This window comes from Etheostoma cragini, chromosome 11 (genome assembly GCF_013103735.1).
Source record: "Etheostoma cragini isolate CJK2018 chromosome 11, CSU_Ecrag_1.0, whole genome shotgun sequence".
NCBI classification, from domain to species: Eukaryota; Metazoa; Chordata; class Actinopteri; order Perciformes; family Percidae; genus Etheostoma; species Etheostoma cragini.
This window is the reverse complement of record NC_048417.1, coordinates 25,807,655-25,818,199: the sequence shown is the minus strand read 5'-3', so window position 1 is coordinate 25,818,199 and position 10,545 is coordinate 25,807,655. Positions and strand designations below refer to the sequence as shown.

General features: G+C 41.9%; 1 long non-coding RNA gene across 1 annotated transcript; it reads left to right on the top strand.

The window, feature by feature from the left end:
• Positions 1 to 1,687: 1,687 nt before the first annotated feature.
• LOC117952715 lies at positions 1,688 to 2,165 on the top strand. The gene is made up of 3 exons (XR_004658483.1): positions 1,688 to 1,783; positions 1,877 to 1,892; positions 1,975 to 2,165. It is a non-coding gene; the product is annotated as an uncharacterized LOC117952715 (long non-coding RNA).
• Positions 2,166 to 10,545: the final 8,380 nt, after the last annotated feature.

Sequence of the window (10,545 nt, the reverse complement as noted above, 5' to 3'; positions counted from 1 at the left end):
TTGACACCCAGATAACAGTACCCCTCCACCATGTCCACGTCACTTCCCAGGATGCAAAGGGAATGTGGAGCCGTTCCCTTCCTCCTGAAGTCGATCACCATCTCTCTGGTCTTATCCACGTTCAGCAGCAGGTGATTCTTACCAGACCACTCCACAAATTCATCCACCAGTGCCCTGTACTCTCCCTCCTGTCTGTTCCTTAGTGTACTCGCCTGGTTATTTTCCCTGGGAACCGTGGAGGCCGCAAGAGAGGACATGGTCGATATGTCTGGATGCCATTCCCCGCTTCAACCTCTCTTCAACCCAGAGCCCATGCTGTCAATTTGACCGAAGCATGTGTTGTCCAGTGGACCGGAGCATGTGTTGTCCGGTGGACCGGAGCATGTGCTGTCCAGCAGACCGTAGCACATGTTGTTGGAGCCCTTGGTGACGTGCAGACTTCCAGAGTCCACGCTGACGATTGTCCCAGAGTCTACGGTAACCGTTGTCCCAGAGTCTATGCTGACTGTTCTCCCAGAGTTGGTGCTGACCAGTCTCCCAGTACCTCATCTGACCATTTTCGAAGAGAATTTGCCTTGGTCAGGCACCACAGGGACATTGCCTTTGTTCAGTGCCATAGAGATTCCTGCTCCCTGCGTTTTGTCGGTGGTCCGACCGACTCCAGACCCTATTGCCTGGTTGGCAGACCCACCGACTTCTGTTACTGTCACCTTGTTGTTCACCTGTGTCCCAGCCTAGTGTCCCCTGTTCCTTATCTTCTCATTACCCTTTGTATTTAGTCTCTATCTTTGTCTCTTGTCGGATTACTGTTTGCCGCTTAGTGGATTTCGCTTGCCACTGTTTCCGTGTTTGCCTTTCCTGTTTTTTTGGAATTCTGCCTGTTCCCTTCGGGGATTCTGCCTGTTCCCAGTTTGGGATTCGGCCTGTTCTGTTTTTGTGGATTGCCTGTTATCTTCAGGACTCCTTTTGTTGTAAGGATGTTTGTTATTAAAAATTCAACTTCAAGTATTGCCTGCTGTCTCTGCACTTATGTCCTATATTCTCTCAACCACCTTACAGCTATGGGCATATGTTGTAGCTGTCAATTTGAATTATTTTAACTTCATTTCTGGAATACATCATGTTCTTTCCCAACAATTTTGCATTGTAGCTGGCTTTTATTAGCATTAATCAGAGCGTTTCTAGTTGCAGTGTGGACTTCAAAACACAGTTGCTAAACTCATCCAAAACTGACCCAGAATCAGAAAGTAAATTCATCCAAGCTGCTTCTTGGGGATTAAGCTATTTACTAGTCCTAGTTAACCTATACCTTACACTTTCATGATTATTAGAGCCCAAGCACCAGCTAGAACTAATTAATAAACAATTATTAATATTAGGTTTGTGAATGTAGCTTGAAAATTGGGTTTTGTGTTCACAGTTTAGAGAAAAGGAAAGCCGCTTTCAAGAAATGTGTCTTAGCAATTGAAAATAACTCTAAACTGTAATATTAAATGGTAATATTTATTTATTTATTAACCCTAACCCTAACTGTTTGTAGGCCTAGTATTCCATGTATATTTTTTGTATCTCCATGTTCTCTTTTTGTAGAATGGAAAGACTGCCACATAGAGGTGGGAGGACAGGTATGAGGTAAGAGACCCTAATTATTTTGTTCTGTGAGAATATGCCATAAAACTGAGTGTTAACAGTGTTAACCTCTCTACTGTTGATTGTGTCCTCAAGTGCAACAGACTTCGCATGAAACAGCTATACAGAGTGCCCTTTGATTACAATTCAGACAGTATCTAGCTTCGAGATTACAAAAATAGTGTGTCACAATTCCCTTGGTTTACTTTCCACAGTCTGGCATGTTTTAGGTTTATTTAGAGGGCAGAACCCAAAGACCAAAGGTCACTAAAGTTCATGACTCCTCCTCCTCACCTCCTCAGATGTTTTTTCTTTGATTGCAATTCAGACAGAATCAGACCGAAGATTCCAGTATATACAGGTTGGCAAATATCCAGACACATTCAATCTTGATTACTTGAAGTAGTGAATTACTGTAGAGGCCTAAATCACTTTTTTCGTATCACTTACAAAACTATATCTATTTCTACAGAGGGTTTTTCAACTGGATGCAATGGAAAGACCCAATGAATACATCTACGTGGATAAAGCTGGGTTCAATCGTATTTCAATTGTATGTAAAAAAAGTATTTCTGAATCAATCTCACCAAAAGGAGAAGGAGAGGCCGTAATCTATTTGCCCATCGGGCCATTGTTGGTGTTCCTTGGCAGCGTGGTGGCAATGTCACATTAAATTCTGCCATCGGCAATCATGGGGTTGTCCACCATCATGAAAACCTGGGAACCTACAACACTCACCAGCTCCTCATTTCCCTCAATCACATGCAAGATGTTCTGTTAGGGCAGCAGGATGAGCATCCCATCTATGTTGTTGTTTGGGAAAATGTGAGTTTTCAGATTCCTCCAGGTTAGAGAAGGGTTCAACATGAATCAAGGTTTTATCAATCTTTGCCTTCCACCGTACTCCCCTTTCCTAAACCCCATTGAGGAATTCTTCTCCTCATGGCCGTGGAAGGTATATGAACGCCAACCTTAAAAACCACCTTGCAAGCCATGGAACTTGCCTGTGGTGACATAGGTGTGGAGGCGTGCCGAGCCTGGGTACGGCATGCAAGGGTTTCAGCCCCCATTGCCTGGCCAGAGAAAATGTGGTCTGTGATGTGGATGAAGTCCTGTGGCCTGACCCAGCACGGAGACATAATGTTTTGAGTAATGCACTTATTTGTATATTTTTGTACTTTATTTTTACATGGGCTTACTGTACACAAGTGGCAAACGCATAAGATGTCTGTTTGTTTTTACAAGTGCTACGTGTAAATGCAACAGATTTCATTTTGTGCTAAATGTACAGTTGTTTTTTTAAACATGCATTCAGCCCACAGTGAACATTAAACATTGATTTCTCCAGCTTCATGTCCTGAGCATTGTGTTTTCTATTTTTCTACATAGTGTTTTTAATTTTGATTAAGTCGGGGCACGATTTCACAACATAGTTCAGTTTTGAGCACAGATTGAACTGCTTTGAGGTGAAAGTTTGGTTTTGCAAGACGAGTCTGAGGTTAAGTGAATGTTGCTTGAAAATTGGGTTTTGTGTTTACAGTTTAGAGAAAATGAATGTAAATGTGCTGTTTTCATATAGCGCTTTTCTAGTCTTATTGACTACTCAAGCACTTTTACATCATACAGGATACATTCACCATTCACACACATTCACACACTGTGGCCGAGGCTGCCGTACAAGGTGCCACTTGCTCATCAGATAAACATTCACACACATTCACACTCCGATGCGCAGCATCGGGGGCAAGTCGGGGTTCACCACTGAGCCACAGCCGCCCCTGAAAATGAGTGCAGCTTTCAAGAAATATGTCTCAGCAATCAAGAAAAACTGCAATATTTAATGGGTTTCATGTTTGGAGTGTGACCAAATGGCTCAAAAGTGCTTCCCAATTTTTTTTTTAAGTTAAACCCCCCTCCTTTAAAAAAAACAAAGAAACATGAGGTCCTTGAGCATAGGCCTACAGTCAAATGTGCAGAAACATAGTATTTGAGATTAGCTGCGCTGTGACAGACAGATACACAATTATGCATGATCCCAGTGGAGATAACAGTACTGAACTTAAAGCTATAAGCACTTTAATAATGTGCAGCATTTCAAAGTACACATTTAAAAAGTAAAACGTTACTTGTCATAGTAATGCATTACTATTTGGTGGCAGTAATCAGTAAAGTAATTTAGTGACTTTAATTTTTTCATTGAGGTAAACAGTGTGACCTCCCCGTCTCTGTTGGCTGTTGCGATGTCTATCTGTTTGTGTTCTATGTTGCAGTAGGAGTGGTCGGGTCATCAATTATTTGAGACATCTGGGTCGTGTTCTCCAGTATAATAGCGCACCCCTTGTTGTTCCCTGTGCTCCTCCGTTACTTGTTTTCTTCACCACACCACATCTACTCATTAGTCTTACATTCATGCATACATGCTGACACCACTTACTGCCACAATTCACAGCATTATTTGAACCATTAGTTGTTTTTGTTATGTATGTTAAAATGAATAGCCACTTGCAGCTTTGTGTGGTCTTTTGGTCATTTTTGTCATGGTTTTGAGCCCACCCTGGTGCTTAGGAACCAGTTTAATGAATGTGCAAGTGAAGTTTTCAATTTTGGTCTAGGCGGCTTTTAATACAAAACTCAGCAATTTTCAGTCTTTCTCTATCACTCCCAGCAGAGCCTTGCATAAGTGGGAAATTGGACAAGGCTAGTTTCGACCTCGGCATGTTCTACCTCACACACCTCCTTGCTGTGATTTAGACCCACCACTGAATGCTAAATTCAATCAAAGGCAACGCCACTGTGATCAAGGGGCTGGTTTCACAGTTGCTTTTGGCTTCGACTCCACGTGCTTTGAACCGAAACCGCCGAGGTACATTGGGAGCTAGACTAAATACACACGCTGAGTCCCCAAAGGCTCACTGGCAAGCCATTTTTTGTTTTTCATATATTTCCTCTCTGCATGAGCCAGAGGCACAGGAATCCTATGCCTGAGCACTTATTGATCCTGAGCACGGTCCTCCAGAGCCCCTGCCTCTCTGAACACGGAGCACATATGAACTCACAGGCACTGCAGTTTTTCATTATGTGAAATGTAGATGTGATTGGGAAATCCTGCCCTGAAACTGGGGCTGAAGAAAGGGCCTGAAAACCACACTTTGAAAGCATTTCTAAAGAACTCACAGAATGTAAAGCAAAAATGAAATCGTGGACAGACCACCCCACAAATTGTAGATAACACTAAAATGTACTTGGCATTTGTGCAAACATAGACCTACCATCACCTCCACACCCTATTGGGACATTATGTTTTAATAGTGTAAACCTTTATTTTGAAGGTCAGCATCCTATAATTTGTGCTTATCAGGGTACAGATCCTCCTGTTCTCATATTTTAGTTTGAGTCAAGCTTAAAAAAAACATTGACCTCAGACCACTGGTACCACACCCGAAGATACTCCTGTCCAAACCAAAATGCCTGAGAGATAGTGTGTTTTGTGAACCCAAAGATTGAGCCAGAAATTGCAAATAGTACATTAAAAGGTGCTCTGAGGGATGTTGGGTGACGTTAATTCATGTTGACGTTCAAAATATCTTCAAAAAAAACGAGACTAGCTTGCCCCTCCCTCCTCCTCATCTCGTCCCCTCCCCTCCCTCACGTGCTTCCGCGCACTAACCCCCCACCCCCATATCTATCCTTCTTGCTGGAAGGCTGTTTGTTTATGCTTTGTGGTGCAGGTGGACACAGTTAGTTTTAGAGGCTGTTGTTAAATGAGTTTAGCAGATAAAGGTGACTTTGATGCGGGTACAGAGCATGTGAGCAACCTCTCGTTTCAGCATCCGTTAGCTGACAAAAAGTGAGAATTATGCAACGCTGACTCTTAAATTTAGACAGAGAAATTGCATTTCCTAGGGGTGAAACTCTGGCGCTTACCCCGGGATGCAAACATAACATGCACAAAAAAAAGATACATTACATGATAACGTAAAGGGAAAAAGCATAATACTTTAAAGTTTGGTGGTCTTATGGTATTTGCAGGACTTTAACGGAATGCTTACTTAGCTAATTTTAATCCAGGTTTTTATCATCTTTGTGTTGGCAGTGTGTACAGATGAACGGTGTTTGGCTTCCCTCTGGGATGCCATCCTACAGACCTCAGAGCAGCCGAGGTGTGGACTTTTGTGACGTGGTGTGCATCTTCAAGCAGACGTCGACAGACTTTTGGATGTTCAGCGCGCTGCAACTTCGAAGAGATGCCCCAAATATTCTTCATCTGCACATAGTGCCATTACACAGAGCTGGATTTAAGTGTTTCTGACAACATTATAGTGAAGTGAATTAGAAATCTACATAGCAGAAATCAGGATAAAGGAGGTCACAGTGGGAGCTGTCCAATCCCGAAGCTCTTACAGCCTTCATCAAGGCAGCACATAAAGGTGCAGTTAAGCTTTGGATAGAAAGTTGGATAGAGTCAACCGGAGCTCAAGGTTCAAGATTCTTATTTTGTTATGTGCAAAATAACAGAAGAGAGTACAAAGAGGTGAAGACAGTTGTTTAAACAGTAAATACAAGTGTATGAAGATAATATTAAAGGGTAAGATAACATGTGATGAGCACAAGAGTTCTAAAACATTATGGCCTGTGGGATGAAGCTGTCCCTGAGCCTGGTGGTGCTAGGGTGGAGCTGGATTCGTCACATCTGACGGGGCAAAACAATGTAATGAATACTATTTTTTCAATGAGGTCTAAGCACCAGAAAAAGGCTGTGTAGCTTTGACACAGTATTAGTCAAAAAATGCCATATGGTGCCTGAGCCTCTGTTTAGTACATGACAAGCCCTTATTGCGCCAATTAACAGCCAGGCTGTGGAATTCTGTCTCTGTGTACGAAAGGAAACATGCTGGATTTTTCCAAAGCTCACTAACCCCATGGAGCTGATATTGCAAAACATGGTGTCAGCCTTGCACTGACCAAGTTATTTAGCCATGGGGATGAAGGTCACCTACCATTAACTAAGTACTTATTTCAAGCCAAACCTTTCCCTTAACCTAACCAAGTTGTGATTGTGCCTGAATCTTGCCCATAGGTCATTTTAACAGTATCATAATACAATTCTTTGTTACCATTTGTGTATCCACAACATATTTTTCATTGAATTTGGACTTGTTGATGGAATGCCTCAATCCTTGGCCTATCACCTAGATTCCTACCAGCATTCAGAACTATACATTAGGTTAAGATTGCCATTATTGTTGGTGAATATTTGTTTTCAGGCTGTTGGGATGAGTTGGGGAAAACACACAGTGGACATTCCGCCATCTTGTCTTCATATCATTTTGTGTCCTATAGGAAGCCATCATTGCTGAAAGTGTTGTGTTATGGTCCGTTGCTTGAGGGTTGGTGACTTGGAGGCTATGTATTCAAATATTTTAGTCATCCAAATCATACAACTGTTATGTGTGTACGGAATGGAGGGAATGTAGGACCCAAGTGCAGAGAGCTGGCAGGCAGGGTTGAGCTTTGAAGGTTGAATAAACAAAAGCAGCATACAAACCAACAAAAGGTGTCCAGCAAACAGTAGGCAAGGAAATCCAAATGAAGCAAACAGGAATCACAGCAACACCGAGATTGAACAGGAACCTAAAAACAGAAATAATGATCAGACAAAGGGCAAGCGGAGCACAAAGACTAAATACAGAGGGTAATGAGATAACAAGAGGCAGGTGACACAAGGGCTGAGAAACAGATGAAAGACATCAGGTAATCACAAGGGCAGGAAAACTAAGGCAGGAAGTAAAACTAAACAAAATGGCACAGAAAACAAAACTATCATAATAAAACAGGAAACAGAACATATACCAAAAATAACACCATACAATAATCACAAGACAGGACAGAAAACCAGGCTAAGAAATTAAGACAGGAACACAGTCTACCACAATAAGACATGCAAAACATTGATAGTTTGTTCCTAGCCTCTAATACGACCCACAGGAGCCTTTTTTCAATTCTCAAATCTAAGCCAGTTTAATTAAACTTTAATAGTGTCAAATCATATGTGTTATCTCAGGACACTTCATAGAGTAGGTCTAATTTACAAAGACCCAACAATTTCAAAACCAGAGAACGTTGTCACATCTTTCAGCGTAAAGGTTCTAAACACTTCTTTGTGGGAAATTGTCGCATTTGGGTTAGATTAAGGCACAACTTAGCTTAGAAAAGAAGAAAAAAACTTGTTTTAAAATCTGACCACTGTTTCCGCTTTACGAAACCACCCGTGGGAGCATTTTCAGGGGAAGGACAAACTAGCTCATTTCATATATAAAGTATTCTTAAAACTTTAAACCAATTGTCTTGTATTGACAACTCAATGCCCTCTGCTTTGTATACAGGGGCCAGCTCAATATGAAGCACAACAAAACCTATGAAAATTTTCAAAAAATAAGCGTTTACTCATACGATGCATCATCTGGTATTAAGAGCCTCAATCTTTAACAAAAACTGGCAGTCAGTATTTTCTGTTCCAATCCATCACCTGCAATTTCATGAGCAGGGACACTAGACATACAAATTGTCATTTACAAAAAACCCTCTCAAGACTGTTGCTGAAAATAAAATTTCAGACCGGATTAAACAGATTCACAAATCCAGCAGCAAGCTAAGGCCAGTGATCGAGGCCGAAGCTACAATAGGAGTTGGCTTTTATGCCTTTGCTTTCCCTGTCTTTTGTTTCAAACTGTCGGCACTGAGGTTTTGCAGACAATGGGGCCATAAAACAGCTTTGTGAAAAACGCAAATGTGGCGAGTAGTGGACTATTCAATTATGAAATACTAAAAGGGGCAAGTGAAGATAACAAAGGGAACGAACTAACTTAGAAACCGACAACGCCACCCAGGGACTTGCACCTCAGGATATGCAATTTTATTTATAGTATCAATTCATAAGAGTTATCTTAAGACACTTTATGAGTAGACCACAATCCAGAATTTTCAAGGACCCAACAGTTCTAGTAGTCTCCTCCAGAGCAAGCAACAGTGGCAAGGAAAAACTTCCTTTTAGGTAGAAACCTCGGTCAGACCCAGGCTCTTGGTAGACGGTCTCTGACGGGCCGGTTGGGGTTAAGATAAAGAGTGGAAATAACAAAAATAGAAAAAAATAGTTTGTAGCAGTTCTTTGTAGTAGTTCATGGCATAGCAGGGCACTGTGCGGCATTATAAGGCACAGCAGGAAGTAGCTGGGCACCGCAGAGTGTAGCAGATGAACATGGCATCACGGAACATGGATATGAAACCCAAATTCTAATAAGGAAACCGGGTCAAAACTGATGAGGCAGAGACAGTAGGGAAGACAAATACTTTTATTAAGGACCTAAAAAGACAACACTGGAACATACAATAAACTCAAATCAGTGTGTTGGTGCTTTAGTGGAGTCAGACTACAAGAAATAATACCTCGTTTCGCCAGTTTGGGAGGGCAGACACCCAGGCCACAGCAAAAAAGCAAAGGGACAAAAGAAAGACACTCCTGAAACAAAGAAAGAAAAATTAACAAAAACAGCCATGTTACTAAACACTCAGAAAATACACTAAAGCAAATGACAGAAATATTCAATAAAAACTTAAACTGAAGAAATGAAAAACAACCCTGACAAAAAAACAAAGTAAAGCAGAAAAGTAACCGGTGAACCTAAAACACAAAAAGGCACAGGTTAGTTGAAGGGGACAACTTCTAAATCACTAAGAAAGACTAAAAATGGGGACACTACTTACCACCTTCAACAGGCACCCACCACCAGGGACCAGCAAAAGGCTAAACTGAACCAGCTGAGGCCTTTTACAATGCACCTGGGCAGGGGGAGGAGCTAAGGGAGGAGTTTTGCTGAACTACCGGAGTTGCATTCTCAGCACCTCACTCTGGTTCACTACACAAATGTCATGAAATTACTCACAGACATCTTGATAATAGCAGGAAGCTAAGGTTTTTGGGCAGAGTTAACATTGCTAAAAAACTAGATGAAGGCTACAGGATTGGCATTAGAAGGCACAACGAAGAGATGACAAAAAATCGACACATCTAGGATGATAGACTGTGTGATATTTTGTGGAGCTGACAAAAACAATTTGCAGCCAACATTTTTTGAGTTCATCCCTATGCAGTCAGATACAGCTGAGTCAATTGCTACTGCAGTAAAAGGGCGTCTTGCTGCTATTCTCCCTGAGGATAAGAAAAGTAAGCTCATCAGCCAGGCATATGATGGGGCCAGTGGAATGAGGGGTGCCACTTCAGGTGTTCAGATAGGGTGACCAAAAGTCCTCTTTTGCCTGGATATGTCCACTTTTTACATACTGTCCGGGGTGTCCGGGGTGATGGGGGGTTATGAATTCATGAAAATGTCTGGTTTTCATTATTTTTCATGGGACCATTTAATGGGTACTTAAATTGACTGGCGCTTTGCACACAATACTACAGTACTTTGTTGCAAGACGTAATTCCAGAGAGGCCTTGTGCACATACAGGGAGCAGATCAGACAGAGAGCACATACAGGGAGCAGATCAGGCAGGGAGCGCATACAGGGAGCAGATCAGACAGGGAGCACACACAGGGAGCAGATCAGACAGGGAGCACACACAGATGTGCATATGCTTTGTGTTTCTTGTTGCTTTTGATGGAAATTGTGTATATTTTGATGTTCATAAAGTGTGGAAACAGTTGCTGTTGCAACCAGGTATTCATGGCCTAGAGTTCCATTTTTTGTTGCCCCGTATCCAATCTGGACCACAGACCTACTTTGAATGTTAGCCTCTCTGGCTATGTTTCTCCCCCTTCTCTTCCTTCTGTATCACTGTCTCATCTGTTAATGTGCTGTGTTTTCCATCTTTTTTTGTGTTGAGGGACATCACTTTGGATGCACTACTGTTAGGAT